The sequence below is a fragment of the Acipenser ruthenus genome, chromosome 11, assembly GCF_902713425.1.
Source record: "Acipenser ruthenus chromosome 11, fAciRut3.2 maternal haplotype, whole genome shotgun sequence".
In the NCBI taxonomy this organism is placed as follows: Eukaryota; Metazoa; Chordata; class Actinopteri; order Acipenseriformes; family Acipenseridae; genus Acipenser; species Acipenser ruthenus.
Genome location: NC_081199.1, coordinates 12,347,499 through 12,365,192, shown reverse-complemented (window position 1 = coordinate 12,365,192; position 17,694 = coordinate 12,347,499). Strand labels below are relative to the sequence as shown.

The following is a 17,694-nucleotide window of genomic DNA, read 5'->3' as shown; positions in this document are numbered from 1 at the left end:
TGGCTCGGGTGGTCAATTTCGCAACCACGGCAATTTTTCACCATATCACGGTCAATGATCACTTCCAATAGAGAAGCCACGAGACCCATAGAGATCTTTAATACTTTTTCAAAAGAGATGCCTAAGCCCCCGTCAACGTTGTCAGACTCTGCAGGGTTGAGGAGCGGGACATTTTCAAAGTCTTTTATAAGCTGGGTCATTTCTTCACTGGTCCAATCCATCTCAAGATCGCAAGGTTCAAGAATGGCATTTTCAGAGAAGTATCTAAAGTTTGCAGAAGCCATGGTGTCAGACTCCTTCAATCAAAAGGGCATGTGGGGGAACCCCTTTAGTATGCTCCCCAAGATTAGGTTTCGGCCTATGAGGGTGTTGACGCCTCAGGCCCCGTGGGGGATCCTTTGAGATGACCTATCAGAGATCCTTGAATGGGTGGTCCTTGAGGCGCCGCCCCTAGGGGCGTTTTCAGAGTTACCCTAAAACATCCGCCCCTCTCTCTCATTGATGTTTGTTTTCAGTTCAGTCCACAGAGGAGGTTGTACAGTACACAGAGGATCCTTGGGACGGATGCTTGAAGGCCCCTTGCTTGGACTCTCTCTTGAAACTTTTTTACAAGCCGTGGTTTCTTCTGCCTCTGTGGAAGGGCTAATGTGCATTTTTTAAAGGCTTTTATAAGTTCAGACATTTCCCGATCCTCAAGATCCACTTTCTCTGAGCAGCAACTAACAACAGTATGAGACATCTTGTGTAACACTCTAATAAACTGACCAAATATTTTCCTCCTTTTTATGAGGTCTGAAAAACATGCCCAGACTTGCCCCTTTAAAAAACAAAAACCCATCGTAGTCTCCATCTGTTCAACCTTTTGCTCAAACACCATACCACCTTGATTCTCTGAAACCCCCGGTAAGCTTAATACTTATTTTTTATTTATTAATGTTTTAAGAAAAACTGTTGTGGCCGAGTGGTTAAGGCGAAGGACTTAGGATCCTTTTGACTCAATTGTCAGCGTGGGTTCGAATCCTACCAACAGTAATTATTTTATTTTCATACTCTTTTACATTTATAAATATTTAATGTTTATAAGCACTTGTTAAATACAAAGGGTCTGTTATATATATATATATATATATATATATATATATATATATATATATATATATATATCAATACCAATATTCCATATGCCTATATAAAATCTCCGCCCCCTCATTATATATTCATAAATTCATACCTATAAGGTCAAAAAAAGGTCAAAAGGGTCATAAATTAGACTTTTGACATAAGCTATAGTAATATTACTACTTATGTGTTTGTGATTTAATTTTAATCAGTAATTTGCTTAATAGTAATCTCTCTGGTTTTATTGTACTATTTTAATTTGTTGTATAAATTAGCAGATTAATTGAAATGTCTTGAAGTGCACTGATCCTTTGCTTTATTTTTATCAGGAAACCTGTGTCGTGTGCAATATCCTATTTTAGATCGAGAGTGGAGGCCCTGCTCTGTTGCAGATTGAAACGTTTCTTTCTCCATTCAATTGACTCTGGGGAAGGCTCAGTGTTATTAGTCTGTTGGCTTGGACTCGGTGGTGGAGTGGCACCCCCTGTTGGGGAAAGGGATAATTGAGCAGTTTTGAAATTTGGGATGGCAGGAGATTGGAACCACGTCCCTTACCGACAATCCAGCCAGGGCAAGTGTAATATTGAATAAGGACTGGTCATGCACATTATTTTACTGTGCTACTTTGACTTGTTAGTGACGAGGTGTGCTATACTAATGCCACCTTTTGAATATTGCCTGTTTTAATAAAGAATTGCACATTGCTTCTTGTCTGTGTTCTTTGATGTGGGCTAGTTGCTGTCCCCCTTTGTTGATAATTCGAACCTGTGTCAATGAAAGTAGAAGGTAATTATAATAGAACAGAATTCCTTATTTTCTTTAAACATAATGTGGCGTAGTCTGGCTATATTTATTTTGGGGGCGCGACAGTTATAATGACTAAATTCCAATTCAGGCACTTGCAATCTGAATTGGAATTTAGACATTATATTTGCATACTCCAAATGTTTAAACATTATCTATAGTCTACAGTTTAAACTTTTAGGAATAGATAAGGACTATTTTAAAAAATAAAATAGTATTTATGTTGTTGTTGAAGGTCACTGGTCTCTTAAAACCCATAAGTGAAAGAGCTGATATAGGCCTTTATTGTTTTGTTTTTGTGTGTGATAGGTGAATAAAATATATTGAACCCCACCATTCTATTCATTTTGGGGTCTGATAAACCCCTGCGCATGACTATATAATGATAGACATTACATAAGAAAATGAGTTGTCCTTTTTTGGAATACCATGTTCCTTCTCAAATGCGGTTGTCCTGTTTCTTTCTTGCTTGCTTTTATTTTTATTTTTTTAAAACGGTGTGAGAGGGGAGGGATTTGGACTGACCGTCATGTGCATGCGGGAGCCTGTAGGGGGGTTGTATTCTCTGTGTATTCCCACGCTGTCAGGCAATGTGTTATGACGGGACAGCTGTGAGGAAATCTGCTGACGTTCTGTCATTGGCTGGGGGGTGGGACTACACGGGGTGAATGAATTGATAAAAAGGCGCTGTGTTGTATCCTCTCTGGCTCATACAGGAAACATAGTGGAGCGTGACTTCACGGCCGAATCCTGAACAATCGGAGGCTCTGGAGCAGCGACTCGGAGAGACGGAGTGGCACTTCAGCGCGAGGCTTACAGACCCGGGGTGCAAGCAAGGCACACAGGTTTATTTATTGGGATACTGTTTTAGTGAATGAGTTTAGCGGGACTGAGCCGTCCCACAGTGTGCGAGAGGGTGCAGAGCAGTGCCTCTTCCTCGGGGCTCACACCGCTAGAGGGAGCAACGAGCCACGGTAAAAACCCGCACACTTTATTTTGTAGTTTTTCCTTAAAGTGTTTTGTTTTCCTTTTGACTTTTTACTTATTGTTCTTTTGGATTACACACCTGTGTGTTGTATGAAGACTGAGCACAATACCATTGTTGGTAGAGTGTCCCGAACTGTAACAAAACACCGCATGTGCCGGCGTTTCATATTTGAACTTTGTGTCTGTCTTGTGTCTTCCCACACCCTACTACAAACGGACAACCGCATTGCATTGACAGTACGCAGATTTGTTTACATTTTAAATCTCATTAATCCCGCTGCGGTTCTAGTGTTAATATTAACCTTTAATAAAAAGGAAAACGACTGTTAATGAATTTTCATGTATCTATTTCAGTGTAATGTAGTTTCTTCATTGTAATAAAGAAACATTTACATTTGATTTGTATTTCTTCACAAAAAAATTGTTTCCTCGGGAGAGTAAAAAAAACACATTAACTTTTATTCATGTACTAAGGGTTACTCTTAAATGAATTCACAATCCAGTTCTCATGCACTTTTTTATGGTAAACTGAGCATGCATGACTTAGACACTCCGCTGTCAGCTGAGCAGAATAGCCCAAAAACTGGGCTGAATTCGGAAAACCAGAGCGGCCCAGAATTTGGGGCATTATATGAAAAAGCAAAGCGGCCCAGAACCCTGAGAACAGGGGCAGTCTTTATGTAAAACTGAGAGATAAACTAATGAATCCTGTGACAAAACTGTAATAGCAGGTAGGATATATATTTGCAATTAAAATAAATCACACAAACGATTATAGATATATGTTTGAAAAAAAATAAAAGTGGATCACTAGAAAAAGCCAATTCTTACAAAGGCATTCTCCCCGCCTTTTCTAGAGACTGAAGAGAAGATAATGCCAAAAGGGGATGCGAATCAATGTGCACAGACTCTGTAATGATATAAAAGGTGCGCTTTTAATTGAATGCAGTCGGGCCACAGCCAAGAAATAGACATATCTACATCTGATTAATGAAGAGTAATAGAGTGGTTTTAATCAGAATACTTATGGGAATTAAAGTAACTTCCCTGACCGGGCCGCCGCGGTGAGAGCGCCGAATCCTAACCACTAGACCCACCAGGGGCGCTGCTGTAGAAGTTTGCACGGCTGGCCAGGAATTCCTTTGCTATCAACGCTGAAGCATCGAAAACGGAACAGCCCCCAAGCCCTGAGCAGTGACAGACAATGAATCATAATAAACTTCCGCATAATTAAATGAATTGCTGTGGTCCATTTCTAATTGTTCAAGAACTAGAAGTAGTTCTCCCTTTCAGATTATTCCGGACCATGCCGCGCTTAGTTTGCTGGTAGGTACGTTTGCTTACTGCCCTCGAGAGGCTCTGTGATGCAATCGATAGCGCACTGTATTTCTACTCAAGCACCGAGGGGTTCATTGGAAGGTTGTGAAACCGAGTCCCACCAGTCAATGCTTTTAAAGCTAGCAGTGGGAGTCTACAACATTGGTCACTTAAAATCAAAGCCTGATTTTCAAGTTTGTTTTTGTAAGACAAAGAAAATAAACAAAAGGTCCCACAGAGATTTGAACTCGGATAGTTGGATTCAGAGTCCAGAGTGCTAACCATTATCCAGTTGGATCAATAGCAGCAGTATTCACAATGATTATCACAATTCAAATATAGATTTAGCTACAGCAATAGCGACAACAATGGACAAATAGCTATATCCATAACAGCAGTAGCTATCACAACTTAAATATAGGTTCGGCTACAGCAATAACCAGCTATATATCAATATCAGTAACGTTGGAAATGGTTACAGCAACAAAGGTAATGTAATTGTCTAACAGCAGCAATCAATAAGAAAAGTTTATAACAATAAAAAGTCCCAAAGCCGTCTTCTCGGTGTTCCACGGTAGCATTATCTGAGACTCGAGTAGGCTACAACAGCTCTGGATAGGGAGGGCCGTCACTGGAGACGTTTCTCTAAGAAAGTAAAACAAAATAAAAGAACTTCGGCTAAGCAATCCAAATTGTTGAAAGCAGGGCGATGCAGCAAGCACACACAGCAGCAGCAAAGGATTGCACACTTAACGAGGGGGGAGGTATAATCGCATCTTCCCCTCTAAATACCCAATCCGCCTTGAACAGCGTAAACGCTCTCCCTCTCAGTTGCTTCCATAGTTGGGTCTCTCAGCGGCAGCGACATGCTGTACAATTCCCTTGGTCAGCTCCATCAGGTGTGGGCCCGTCTTTGTTCCTTTAGTTCTTTATTACTTTCTGGTTTACTTTCGTTTCGTTTCTGTCTCCTCGCATTTCTCTCCTCTGTATTCACGTCTCTGTGTCTATGTTTCTCTACAGCTGCGCGTTCCCACATCTCTGTCCCTGCAGCTCTCTCTGCTCTCTCAATCTGTCCGTCTCTTAAAACCGTTTAGTTAATTAAAAATAATAAGACCCCGTGCGGAATGCGCTTCAAATGCGACACATTAATTGTCAATTAGGTGGAGAGGCAGTCCAGGCAAGTGCCGTGATTCAAAATGAGTGAAAATAAACAAAAGAAAAACACACAATCAATCATAAATTGTGCAGTGAAAATACAAAATCATAACCTGATTTAAATAACAAAAACAAGCACACATGTATATAAACACAAAATAAACAAATAATAAAGTGTAAATGCACACCTGCAACACAATGACAGGCAATGAATCATAATAAACTGCCATAATAAAGTGTGCTCCTTAGGACAGATTAGGCGGCTTCTACACCCACGCTGTGAACAAATAGTGAGTGTTTCATCCTCTTTAGTTTGAGCAGCTGGTTATCGGGGACGAGGTGGCCGAGTGGTTAAGGCGATGGACGGCTAATCTATTGTGTTCTGCACGCGTGGGTTCGAATCCCATCCTCGTCGCAGCTTTTGTTTTATATTTTATTACTGTTTCTCGTTCTCTTTTCTTTTGGCAAAAGTGTTTATCCTGCGACTATAGGACAGTATTGGTCTGTGTTGGAGATGCTCCCCAACAGTAACACAATATAACACAAACACAGCCTAAACTTTGCTGAAAAAAAGTATAACCAAAGGCACCGCTGGGATTTGAACCCAGGATCTCCTGTTTACTAGACAGGCGCTTTAACCATCTAAGCCACGGCGCCCTACAGCAGGACACGCAAGAAAAAATGTGTCAGAGACCTGTGAAATGAAACCTATCAGGGACATCATTGGCTTGACTGTCGTCCTCTACTACAATGCACGACTGTAAAATTAAGCGCGCGACTTTTCTGAAATTAATCTGAAACACTTGACAATACACATTACTTGTTATTAAACCATTTTCGACCTCAGATACCGGAATCTGCATTGTATTTTATATGACCGATTGTACCCTTGTGGTCCAGACATATGACATTTGGTAGTTCACATGATCAAAACTTATGGTTAAATACAGGTCCCACCGAGATTTGAACTCAGATCGCTGGATTCAGAGTCCAGAGTGCTCACCATTACACCATGGAACCACTGCAGAGCAACCGAGAGAGGAATGGCTGTAAAGGCATGTAGATTTAGAAACTGTTTTAATAACCGGTATTGCTAATTTAAAATAAGAAACATTTGCTTAACAATTAAACACGTTGCTTCTTTACAATTGAAAATACACTTTCAAATACAAATTCCTCCATTTAACCATCATAAGGACACGACCGGACCCCAGCAATAAAACGGCATATAACTAACAAGTGGAGTAAATGAATGAATAAAAATGTGTATAGGAACACTTTATTTTGCTTTCCTTTACTTCTAGCCATTTTTTGGCATAATGTGTTGTTTATGCTATGCAAAATGGTTAAGACGCCCAATGCGCTCAGCTGTCTCCTAGCAAGTGAAGGCACCACTGTATTCTGGATGCTGTAGTTTATTCTAGGAACATGACACCTGGGCATGTTAGATATCAGGGGAAATCGCGGAGCCTCCTCTTTCGTTTAGTATGTGGATTGCGTGCCTAGCCCTTTCCGTTTCTGAGTTACAGGCACTTGAACGCACCTACCTATTTGCTGCGCGTCACAACACTGGAGCACTGAATGAGAGGCTGCATAGGATAATTCCCTATCTCTTTTTAGTAGGTACTTATTGTGTTAACTGTGTGATTGAGTAGAGGGGGGTGGTTAAACCATAGCTGTCCTTTGACTTATAAGGAGCAATTGTAAAATCCTTTTCTGCAGACTGAAAAGAAGATAATGCCTAAAGGGGTTGCGAATCAATGTGCACAGACTCTGTAATAATATAAAGGGTGCGGGCCACAGCCAAGAAATAGACATATTTACATTCTGATTAATGAAGAGTAACAATTAAACATGTTGCATCTTTACAAGTGAAAATACACTTTCAAATACAAATTCCTCCATTTAACCCTTATAAGGACACCACCGCACCCCAGCAATAAAACAACATGTATATTCCCTGTACTGCTCTCTTGATTGCCTACTGCAGCCCTCGAGCCTGTATTTCCAGCCCGGTGTATGCTATGTGCTACCCTGGGTTATGTTGACTACACATCTCTGTGCTCAGCGCCCTCGGTGCTTAGATGTTCCATGCCTTGGTGCTTAGATGTTCCATGCCTTGGTGCTTACATGTTCCATGCTTTGGTGGTTAGATGTTCCATGCCTCGGTGCTTAGATGTTCCATACACCCTCTCCCACATGGTCTCACCCTCAACGATGCTAGAGCCAATTAATACAGATGCAAAGTACGGTCTACTTGGGTCTCTGGCTGGATTCCCTTATGATGTGAGCCTACCTGTTGGACGTAGCTGCCATTCGCAACTGTCTGGCCCTGTTCAACAAGGGTTCACAGTACAATTGGTGTTGTGTTCAAAACTATTGGGTCTAATGGCTGTGGCCTCATCAGCCACCCAACTGGGGTTACGCCACATGCACCCGATCCAAGTGTGGTTCAGTGCCTTTCGGCTACACCCCAAGTGTGACAGACACCGTCGGCTGACCGTGTCTCGACTATGCTGGGAAGCTCTACGCTGGTGGAGGCAAGCCTCTCACCTGAGCGAAGGCGTAAGTATGGGAGTGATACAAAACCGTCAATTGGTGATGACAGGTGCATCCAACTCGTTGGGCGTCAATCTGGGCAGGCAGAGGAGTCCGCGGACCCTGGTCGGGTCACTGGACATCCCTTGCACATAAATGCGCGGGAGCTGGGAGCGGTCCACCTAGCGCTTCAACATTTCCTTCCTGTTCTCCAGAACAGACCCCGGGGTTACAACACACAGCCTTTCGACTGTTGATCTGGGCACAGAGACACTTACTTTCCCTCCAGGCTATCCATCTCCCGGGAATGGAGAACTGGGCAGCGGACCTCCTCTCCAGGGAGGGTCCTCACCCGCCAGAATAGCAACTGCACCCTCAGGTGGTGCAGCGCATTTGGGAACGTTTCGGGGAAGCCCAAGTCGATCTCTTTGCCAAGACAGAGACAACCCATGGATCTCCTCAGCCAGGCTCAAGGCAGCCTCTAGCACCCAGAACCGGGCAGACTCCAACTGTGGGTCTGGCCCCTGAACTGGACCATCTGTCCGCCTTAGGGCTCTCAGTTGTCAGTACACTGGAGAATGCTAGGGACTCCTCCACTGAAGCGTTGCACACCTATAAGTGTACTTACACACCTTTTGAATTACAGACATGTCATCCTGATTGCACTTGTCGTACCCTGAACACCACAAAATAATTTGAAACACTCATTTGTGTTTACAGCAGATCCTAAGCAGTTTGCTATTTTTTGTGATTTATAATAAACCAATAATTCCTAAGTTTCAGAGCCTAAAGAAACCATATTGTTCTCTATAGAGTGCCTTTCAGGTGTCTTTCTTTTCTAAGACTGTACACAGCATGGTATGGAGAGTATGGAGAGAATGGAGAAATGCTTCTCCGATAATAATCTCAGACTTGGATACAGTGAATCCTGCATGCAAATTGTTGATAAGCAGTAGGTTGTCAGTTTTTGCACAGTGTTTTGCTAAACCTGCATCACCGTGTCGGGTACAGAGATATATTGCTGAGTTCTAAGGGCCTAACATTTGACAGAACTTTGATGATTTGACGAAAGGTCTGGTCACACGGGCAACTTTTATCGATGGTAACAAGAGGAACACATTTGTTGCCTTCATGTTGCCTTGCAGTTTACGGTGATTGTTAAACATATGATATATAGTGTAAATAAAGTATTTTTAAACTATATTGTTGTTGTAGCTATTATCATGTTATTACGAAGAAGTTTTGTATTATTTAAATCATAGAGAGTTTAGGAAAAATGACCTAATCAAACAAAAAAAATGTAAACTCAATACAAGGAAGTGTAAAGTGAAAGACGCAGTGCAGTCATTGGTAGTTTGTGCATTGAGCTGTACAGAGTCTCATCACTGTGGGGTTCAGGGCGCAGTCTTATTGAGCTGTACAGAGTCTCATCACTGTGGGGTTCAGGGCGCAGTCTCATTGAGCTGTACAGAGTCTCGTCACTGTGGGGTTCAGGGCGCAGTCTCATTGAGCTGTACAGAGTCTCATCACTGTGGGGTTCAGGGTGCAGTCTCATTGAGCTGTACAGAGTCTCATCACTGTGGAGTACAGGGTGCAGTCTCATTGAGCTGTACAGAGTCTCATCACTGTGGGGTTCAGGGCGCAGTCTCATTGAGCTGTACAGAGTCTCATCACTGTGGAGTACAGGGTGCAGTCTCATTGAGCTGTACAGAGTCTCATCACTGTGGGGTTCAGGGCGCAGTCTTATTGAGCTGTACAGAGTCTCATCACTGTGGGGTTCAGGGCGCAGTCTCATTGAGCTGTACAGAGTCTCATCACTGTGGGGTTCAGGGCGCAGTCTCATTGAGCTGTACAGAGTCTCGTCACTGTGGGGTTCAGGGCGCAGTCTCATTGAGCTGTACAGAGTCTCATCACTGTGGGGTTCAGGGTGCAGTCTCATTGAGCTGTACAGAGTCTCATCACTGTGGAGTACAGGGTGCAGTCTCATTGAGCTGTACAGAGTCTCATCACTGTGGAGTACAGGGTGCAGTCTCATTGAGCTGTACAGAGTCTCATCACTGTGGGGTTCAGGGCGCAGTCTCATTGAGCTGTACAGAGTCTCATCACTGTGGAGTACAGGGTGCAGTCTCATTGAGCTGTACAGAGTCTCATCACTGTGGAGTACAGGGTGCAGTCTCATTGAGCTGTACAGAGTCTCATCACTGTGGGGTTCAGGGTGCAGTCTCATTGAGCTGTACAGAGTTTCATCACTGTGGGGTTCAGGGCGCAGTCTCATTGAGCTGTACAGTCTCATCACTGTGGGGTTCAGGGTGCAGTCTCATTGAGCTGTACAGAGTCTCATCACTGTGGGGTTCAGGGTGCAGTCTCATTGAGCTGTACAGAGTCTCATCACTGTGGGGTTTAGGGCGCAGTCTCATTGAGCTGTACAGAGTCTCATCACTGTGGGGTTCAGGGTGCAGTCTCATTGAGCTGTACAGAGTCTCATCACTGTGGGGTTCAGGGTGCAGTCTCATTGAGCTGTACAGAGTCTCATCACTGTGGGGTTCAGGGCGCAGTCTCATTGAGCTGTACAGAGTCTCATCACTGTGGGGTTCAGGGCGCAGTCTCATTGAGCTGTACAGAGTCTCATCACTGTGGGGTTCAGGGTGCAGTCTCATTGAGCTGTACAGAGTCTCATCACTGTGGAGTACAGGGTGCAGTCTCATTGAGCTGTACAGAGTCTCATCACTGTGGGGTTCAGGGGGAAGATGGCATTTCCAAATGTTTCACCTGTGGACATAAAGCAATGTGATGTAATTAAATACTGTTGAAGAAGCAGAATGAAAAGTGTTTACACATCATCAACAGGCAAGCAAGGGTACCGATCTCTACTGTAAGGAGGGTGGACAAAACATGTGACAATTTAGGAAGATAAGGCATGACGTCACGACACATTCTTATAAACACAGATGGCGACCATTGAAAAGGTAATAGTGATAAGAAATGTTTTAATGTGTATTTGAACTATAAACTAATCTTCTTTAGAAACGCTATGTTTAATATCATTGTTACTTGACAAATTAGAGTGATTTAATAACAATGTCATTTAGAAGGAAAAATAAACATTTCGACACAAATATATTTATGAAGGAATAAGGTCTTTCACCTAATATTTTCCAAATAGGTTTTTTCTTATGTCTGATCTGGAACAGAATTCCTTTTACAGTTCAGGCAGATTGATGTCATCCAGAATGTCTTGGTGTGTGTTACGAACTGCTACAGAGATCAGTCTGCTTTGTGTCATGCTGAAACTGCGTTCTGCCTGGGCTGAAGATGCTGGTGAAACTAGCAGCAAACGTACTAGTTGTTCTTTGTTGAGGGAAAAGTCTCCTCTTCGGTTGTCAATTCTTGCATCATTTTTGCGGCTTCCGTTATATTTTATTGACAAAAAATTTCTACCTTACTAACTTCTGGCAATTTTTCACTGCTACCATCTAGTTCTTCCACTCTATTTTTTTTTTTTTTTTTTTTTTTTTTTTGCAGGTGGCTTGCTAAAAAAAATTGAATATCCATTTCTAAACTTAAACCCGTAACACCATTATTGTACGCATCGACTAAGCAATGACATGCGTGCAAGCAATGCTGCGTATCACGCTCACAGGACCAGATCATTGTGTAAAATAAAGAGGGGTGGACAATCTGGTGTGTTCCAGTCCCAACAAAACAAGCTACCCATATTTTGTCTAAATATTTTGAATCATAAAACCGTTTATAAGTATTGTTGGGGTCGTGAAAGTGGGGGACAAATACATGTACTGCCCCCCCCCCTTTGCAAAGAGTGGGTGGGACTTGACTATAATAATAATAATAATAACAAACCAAATGAAAGATGCCTTAATGCATTACAATGTGCTATTCATTATAGTAACATTTGTGTTTTTTGCGCATCTATATTCTCAAACTATTCAAAATATTTTGCATAAGATTTAAGTTTGATTCTTAAATGTTTTTGCATTTCTTGGCGTAGGTGTCAGTCTGGCACTACCATTGCAATGGCAATGATGCAATAATCCAGAACGGTCCTGGCAATTGATTCAAAGACTCTTCTGCCCTTTGGTTTCTGTTGTAGAAGAGGGAAGTCTCATTCAGCGCATTGGAAATTCAGAGCGCACCACCTTAACTTTATGAACAAGTTTGTTTCATGGCAAAACAGCGCCACCTCCTGGTAAAATATATCAGTTTGTGAAGAGCAGCTTGTGTTTCAGTGTCAGGTAGTTTTTGTACAGTGCAGGATGGGTTTCTGTCACTGTGGGACTCAGGGCGCAGTAGTACACGGCTGCGTCAGTCACTTCCGTGTCTATCAGTTTCAGAAACACGCGATTATTGTCTTTATCAAGCTCTGCTGAGATTCGGTTTTCTTCCTCGTTTGCTTTAGATCCACCACCCGTTTCAAAGCTCATCAGCAGGTACTCCAAAGCCTGTCCGGGATACTGGCGGTACCACTGCAAATTGTTTACAGCACCCGTGTAGTTGCACTGGAGGGTCACATTATCTCCTTGTTTTACATTTTCCACACCGGATATTGGAGTAATTGTGTTTCCAAAACTCCCTTCTGTAGAAATAAAATAAAGAAAAAAAGTCTAAAGTGTAATCTTCAAGCTATGCCTTTCCAACACTGACTGCCCTTCTATAAATCAGAACGGGCAATTATTATTTATTTTAGATTTTAAAAAATGACATTTGAAGTAATTTACTCTGTAAAGCCATTCGTGTTGAAGGTACGCAATTAAACAAGAAGCTTTATAAGTATCTTCATTTAATGTCTCGCTTGGTCATCAGACTTACCTAATAGAAGTGTAAAGAGCAGTAAAGTGATGAGAGCCATTCTCAACCGTGACAATACCAGAGGATCTGTGACAGCCCTCCCCAATGCGTGAGGATAGGAAGCGCTCTGAGGACACAGTGCTCTCAGCTGTGTATGATGTCACATTGAAGGCTTGTCAGACAGTTAGAGGTCACACCAGTGGAAGCAAAAGCAGGCGGATTACTACCACCAGCTGCTGATATGCTTTACAACTGTTTTTTTATATTACACTTTTGTGGAATTACTTTTGAAAAACAAATGCATCAGAAAGAGAGACAGTCTTTTAAAGGGAGCTGCATACCAGAATGCACACGGTGATGCACAAACGATTTCCTCACCATGTAATCTGTATACCTCTGTATTTGTGTCTGGTTTGTTTGCAAACGACTGTCCCAATAACAAATGCAAACCAAAAAAAAAAATCATTAATGATCAAAACATTGACATAAAAGAAAACGAATCTAAAACAATAGGAGCCCCAATGTGACATAGGAGGCTGTGTGGTCCAGTGGTTAAAGAAAAGGGCATGTAACCAGGACTTCCCCAGTTCAAATCACACCTTAGCTACTATTATTATTATTATTATTATTTATTTCTTAGCAGACGCCCTTATCCAGGGCGACTTACAATTGTTACAAGATATCACATTATACATTATTTCACATTATACAGATATCACATTATTTTACATACAATTACCCATTTATACAGTTGGGTTTTTACTGGAGCAATCTAGGTAAAGTACCTTGCTCAAGGGTACAACAGCAGTGTCCCCCACTGGGGATTGAACCCACAACTCTCCGGTCAAGAGTCCAGAGCCCTAACCACTACTCCACACTGCTACCCTGAGCAAGTCACTTAATCTCCTTGTGCTCCGTCTGATGCATAGTTCACACACCCTACAGCGTCAGGGGTGCAAATCCTTTAGAAAATTGGTGCTTAGGTGTTTTAAAAGTTTAGCACCAGAGAGCCTGTTGGTGCTAAATTATCCCTCCCCCCTCCCACACCTCTTCAATGAGTTTTTATTGTTTGGTGTTACAGTAAATATTTTTAACAAATTGTACCCCTATCTATCACACCCATATTTGTAATATTTTGTAAAAAGGAAATTCTGCCACATCTCTCATCCATGGCAAGACTCATAGCAGCCTGTAATGTTATTTTAATTTTTTCTTAGAATAAATCATTCGTAAACAAACATGTACTTAAAAAGAGTGTATTTAATGTTGCTGGTGCTATATGAGGTACCCCAGATTTGCACCCCTGAGCATTTTGTACGCATGTAATGAACACATTAAATCTCACGGCAGTCCGGTTCAGTGTGGGGCCCCCTCAATGGTGGGGGTCATAGGCAGACGCCTCACTTGCCTTGCCCTAAGGCCGACGCTGGTGTAAATATTCAGAAACAAATTCCTCTTACTTTGTTGGGAATTGCTGGTTCAGGACTTAAGAACAAGTGTACATATTTAGTAGAACATGATTTTATGAACAGATTTGCAGATACAATGGATAATGAAATAAATTCAAAATAAATCAGTTTAGTAATACAGTTATTGTCCTTCAGGAGATCAGAAAACTCAAGAGGATTCCACCAGCCAGAAATGACACATTTGATAGGAATTGATTGTTCATGAGATCAAGACAGTATCTGTGTGCTGTGAGATATTGTACAGGTAGAGCAGCTTCCTTTCTCACTGTGCCTGCACCGCACAGTAATACACAGCGGCATCCTTCAGTTCAACACCTGCGATCTCAAGAACACAGGAGCCCTTTGCTTTCTCTACTACTAATGTAAAGTGTCCTTCTTCATCCTTCTGGTGTTCACCGACGATCATGTGTGGAGCTGTACTGGGATACTGTCTGTACCAGAACACTGTATCACCGGCAGCTATATTGCTGCAGTGGATCTGGGCTGGTGATCCCTCCACTGTCTTCAGTCCAGATGTCTGATTGAGCTTCCCCAGGCAGCAGCCAGCTGAAGACACACAGAAAATCAGGGGTTTCATGACATCAGCAAACCCCTTCAAAAAGAGCAGTGCAGTATTCCAGGATAAAAGCAGAGCAAAGTGTAGTAAAACATAGTAAAAGCATTGTAAATGCAGTAAATACCTAGTATAAGCATGGAAAACAGTATCATCAATGCACACATTTACCATTTTTAAATAAATACACTGATAATTGTGAGAAATAAATGTCATAATATACACTAAATGACCTTTAACCATTTTAGCTGGAGAAATATACATTACATATGAGAAGCATAATCAATTCAAGATACAAGAAACAGTATTAATCTTATTAAAATAATAAATAGTTCATTTTATACATTTAACTAGATGACCACAATGAAGCTCATTCTTACACATTGTAAGCAGAAGCAGTTGAATTAGAAAATGCATCTCTTAGTCCAGAGTGTTCTGCAGCCTGTTTGTCTTTTACGAAGGGAACTGCTTGACTGTGGTCTTGAGGCTTCCCTCAGCATACACAGTCTGAGAGAGGGAGGGAGAATTGAGTTTGCAGCAGCTGTCTGTACCACAACTGACTGTGCTGTTTGCAAATCTAGATGTCTGCTCACTGCAGGGTGTTGATATTCACAAACAAATTCCTGTTACTTTGCTGGGAATTGATGGTTCAGGAGTTAAAGGCAAATGTAAATATTTAGTAGAACATGATTTTATGAACAGATTGGTAGATACAATGGATAATGAAAGAAATTCAAATTAAATCAGTTTAGTAATACAGATGATTTCCACCAGCCAGAAATTACAGGAATTGATTGTTCGTGAGATCAAGACAAGTGCAAATATTCAGTAGAACACAAGTCAGTTAACAGATCTAAAGATCCAATGCAAATGGAATACATTGAAATGATAACAGTATATTGATACAGTATATCAAACATTGGATGTCACAGAATTTTCTAATGTTGAATTCAGGTAAAACAGAGGTTATGCTAGTGGGATCACAGAACCAACTAAAAGGAAATGTGGGATTACATGAGCTCGACCATTGCGGTCTCTCATCAAAACTTAAACTAGAAATGAAGAGTTTGGGGGTCATCGCTGATCCTGATCTCTCATTTGAGACTCATATTAGAGAAGTTATTAAAGTATCTTTTTACCATTTGAGAAATATAGCCAAACTTAGATCAATTATTTCCATATCTGATGCCGAGAGACTAATGCATGCCTTTGTTTCATCTAGAATTGATTATTGTAATGCACTTTTTTTCTGGTGTCCTAAAACGTGTGGTATCCCACTTGCAGCTTGTTCAGAATACAGCCGCTAGAATTCTGACTAAAACCAGAAAAAGTGAACATATTACCCCTGTTTTGGCCTCTACATTGGCTCCCTGTGCAGTATAGAATTGATTTTAAGATTTTGCTGTTAACTTACAAGGCCCTGAATAGATTAGCACCTAGTTATTTGCAGGAGTTACTGACCCTGTATCTTCCAAACCACACTCTGAGATCACAGGATGCAGGGGCTGCTGGTTATTCCTAGGGTCAACAAAAGCAACACGGGAGGTAGGGCTTTTTCTTGTAGAGCTCCTAAATTATGGAATGCTCTGCCTTCATTTGTCAGGGAAGCTGGGACCGTTACAGTTTTCAAGTCAAGACTAAAATTGCACTTTTATAAAATGGTTTTCTTATCTTAGTTGGTTTTAATGTAACTTTAAAATTGCTGCTTTTGTATTATGTGTATTCTGTTATTTAAATGGTCTGCCTTGGCAGTTGTATTTGTGACATGCTATACAAATGTATTGGGGTTTGTTGTTTTTTTTCTGCCAAGTACTGTACAGTGCTTTGTGATACTTTTCTATAATATATATATATATATATATATATATATATATATATATATATATATATATATATATATATATAGTGCCTGTAGAAAGTCTATACCCCTTTCAAAATTTTCACCTTATGTTGCCTTATAGCCTAGAATTAAAAATGCATTAAAATAGTTTCTTTTTCATTTATCTACACATCCTACCCCACAACTTTGAAGAGAAAAAAATATTCTAGACATTTGTAGAAAATTAATTAAAAAATAAAAATTGAAATAGCTTGGTTGGATAAGTGTCCTCCCCCCTTGTGAAAGCAGTCCTAAATTAGCTTAAGTGTAACTAATCACCTTCAAAATCACACACCAACTTAAGTGGCCTCCACCTGTGTTAAATTGTAGTGATTCACATGATTTGAGGATAAATTCAGCAGTTCCTTTAGGTTCCCTCTGCTGGGTAGTGCATTTCAAAGCAAAGACTCAACCATGAGCACCAAGGCACTTTCAAAAGAACTCCGGGACAAAGTTATTGAAAGGAACAGAACAGGCGATGGGTATAAAAAATATCAAAGGCCTTGAATATCCCTTGGAGCACTGTCAAGACGATTATTAAGAAGTGGAAGGTGTATGTAGGACAGCAGTGTGGAGTAGTGGTTAGGGCTCTGGACGCTTGACTGGAGGGTTATGGGTTCAATCCGAGGTGGGGGACACTGCTGCTGTACCCTTAAGCAAGGTACTTTACCGATTAAAAACCAGTAACAACCCAACTGTATAAATGGGTAATTGTATGTAAAAATAATGTGATATCTTGTAACAATTGTAAGTCGCCCTGGATAAGGGCGTCTGCTAAGAAATAAATAATCATAATAATAACATGGCACCACCAAAACCGTGCCTAGATCAGGCCGTCCCTCCAAACTGGATGACAGAGCAAGAAGGAGACTGATCAGAGAGGCTACCAAGAGGCCACTGGCAACTTTGCAAGAGCTACAGGCTTTTATGGCTAAGACTGGTCAAAGTGTGCATGTGACAACAATATCCCAAGCACTCCACAAATCTGGCCTGTATGGTAGGGTGGCAAGGAGGAAGCCATTACTCAAGAAAGCCCACCTTGAATCCCGTTTAAAGTATGCACAAAAAAA

At 41.3% G+C, this 17,694-nt stretch overlaps 4 non-coding genes across 4 annotated transcripts; 2 read left to right on the top strand and 2 right to left on the bottom strand.

The window, feature by feature from the left end:
* Positions 1-947: 947 nt before the first annotated feature.
* Positions 948-1,032, top strand: trnal-uaa (transfer RNA leucine (anticodon UAA)). The gene has a single exon. It is a non-coding gene; the product is annotated as a tRNA-Leu (tRNA).
* Positions 1,033-5,715: 4,683 nt separating this feature from the next.
* Positions 5,716-5,797, top strand: trnas-gcu (transfer RNA serine (anticodon GCU)). The gene has a single exon. It is a non-coding gene; the product is annotated as a tRNA-Ser (tRNA).
* Positions 5,798-5,965: 168 nt separating this feature from the next.
* On the bottom strand, positions 5,966-6,039 carry trnat-agu (transfer RNA threonine (anticodon AGU)). The gene has a single exon. It is a non-coding gene; the product is annotated as a tRNA-Thr (tRNA).
* A 291-nt stretch (positions 6,040-6,330) lies between these two features.
* On the bottom strand, positions 6,331-6,402 carry trnaq-cug (transfer RNA glutamine (anticodon CUG)). The gene has a single exon. It is a non-coding gene; the product is annotated as a tRNA-Gln (tRNA).
* Between the last annotated feature and the right edge of the window lie 11,292 nt (positions 6,403-17,694).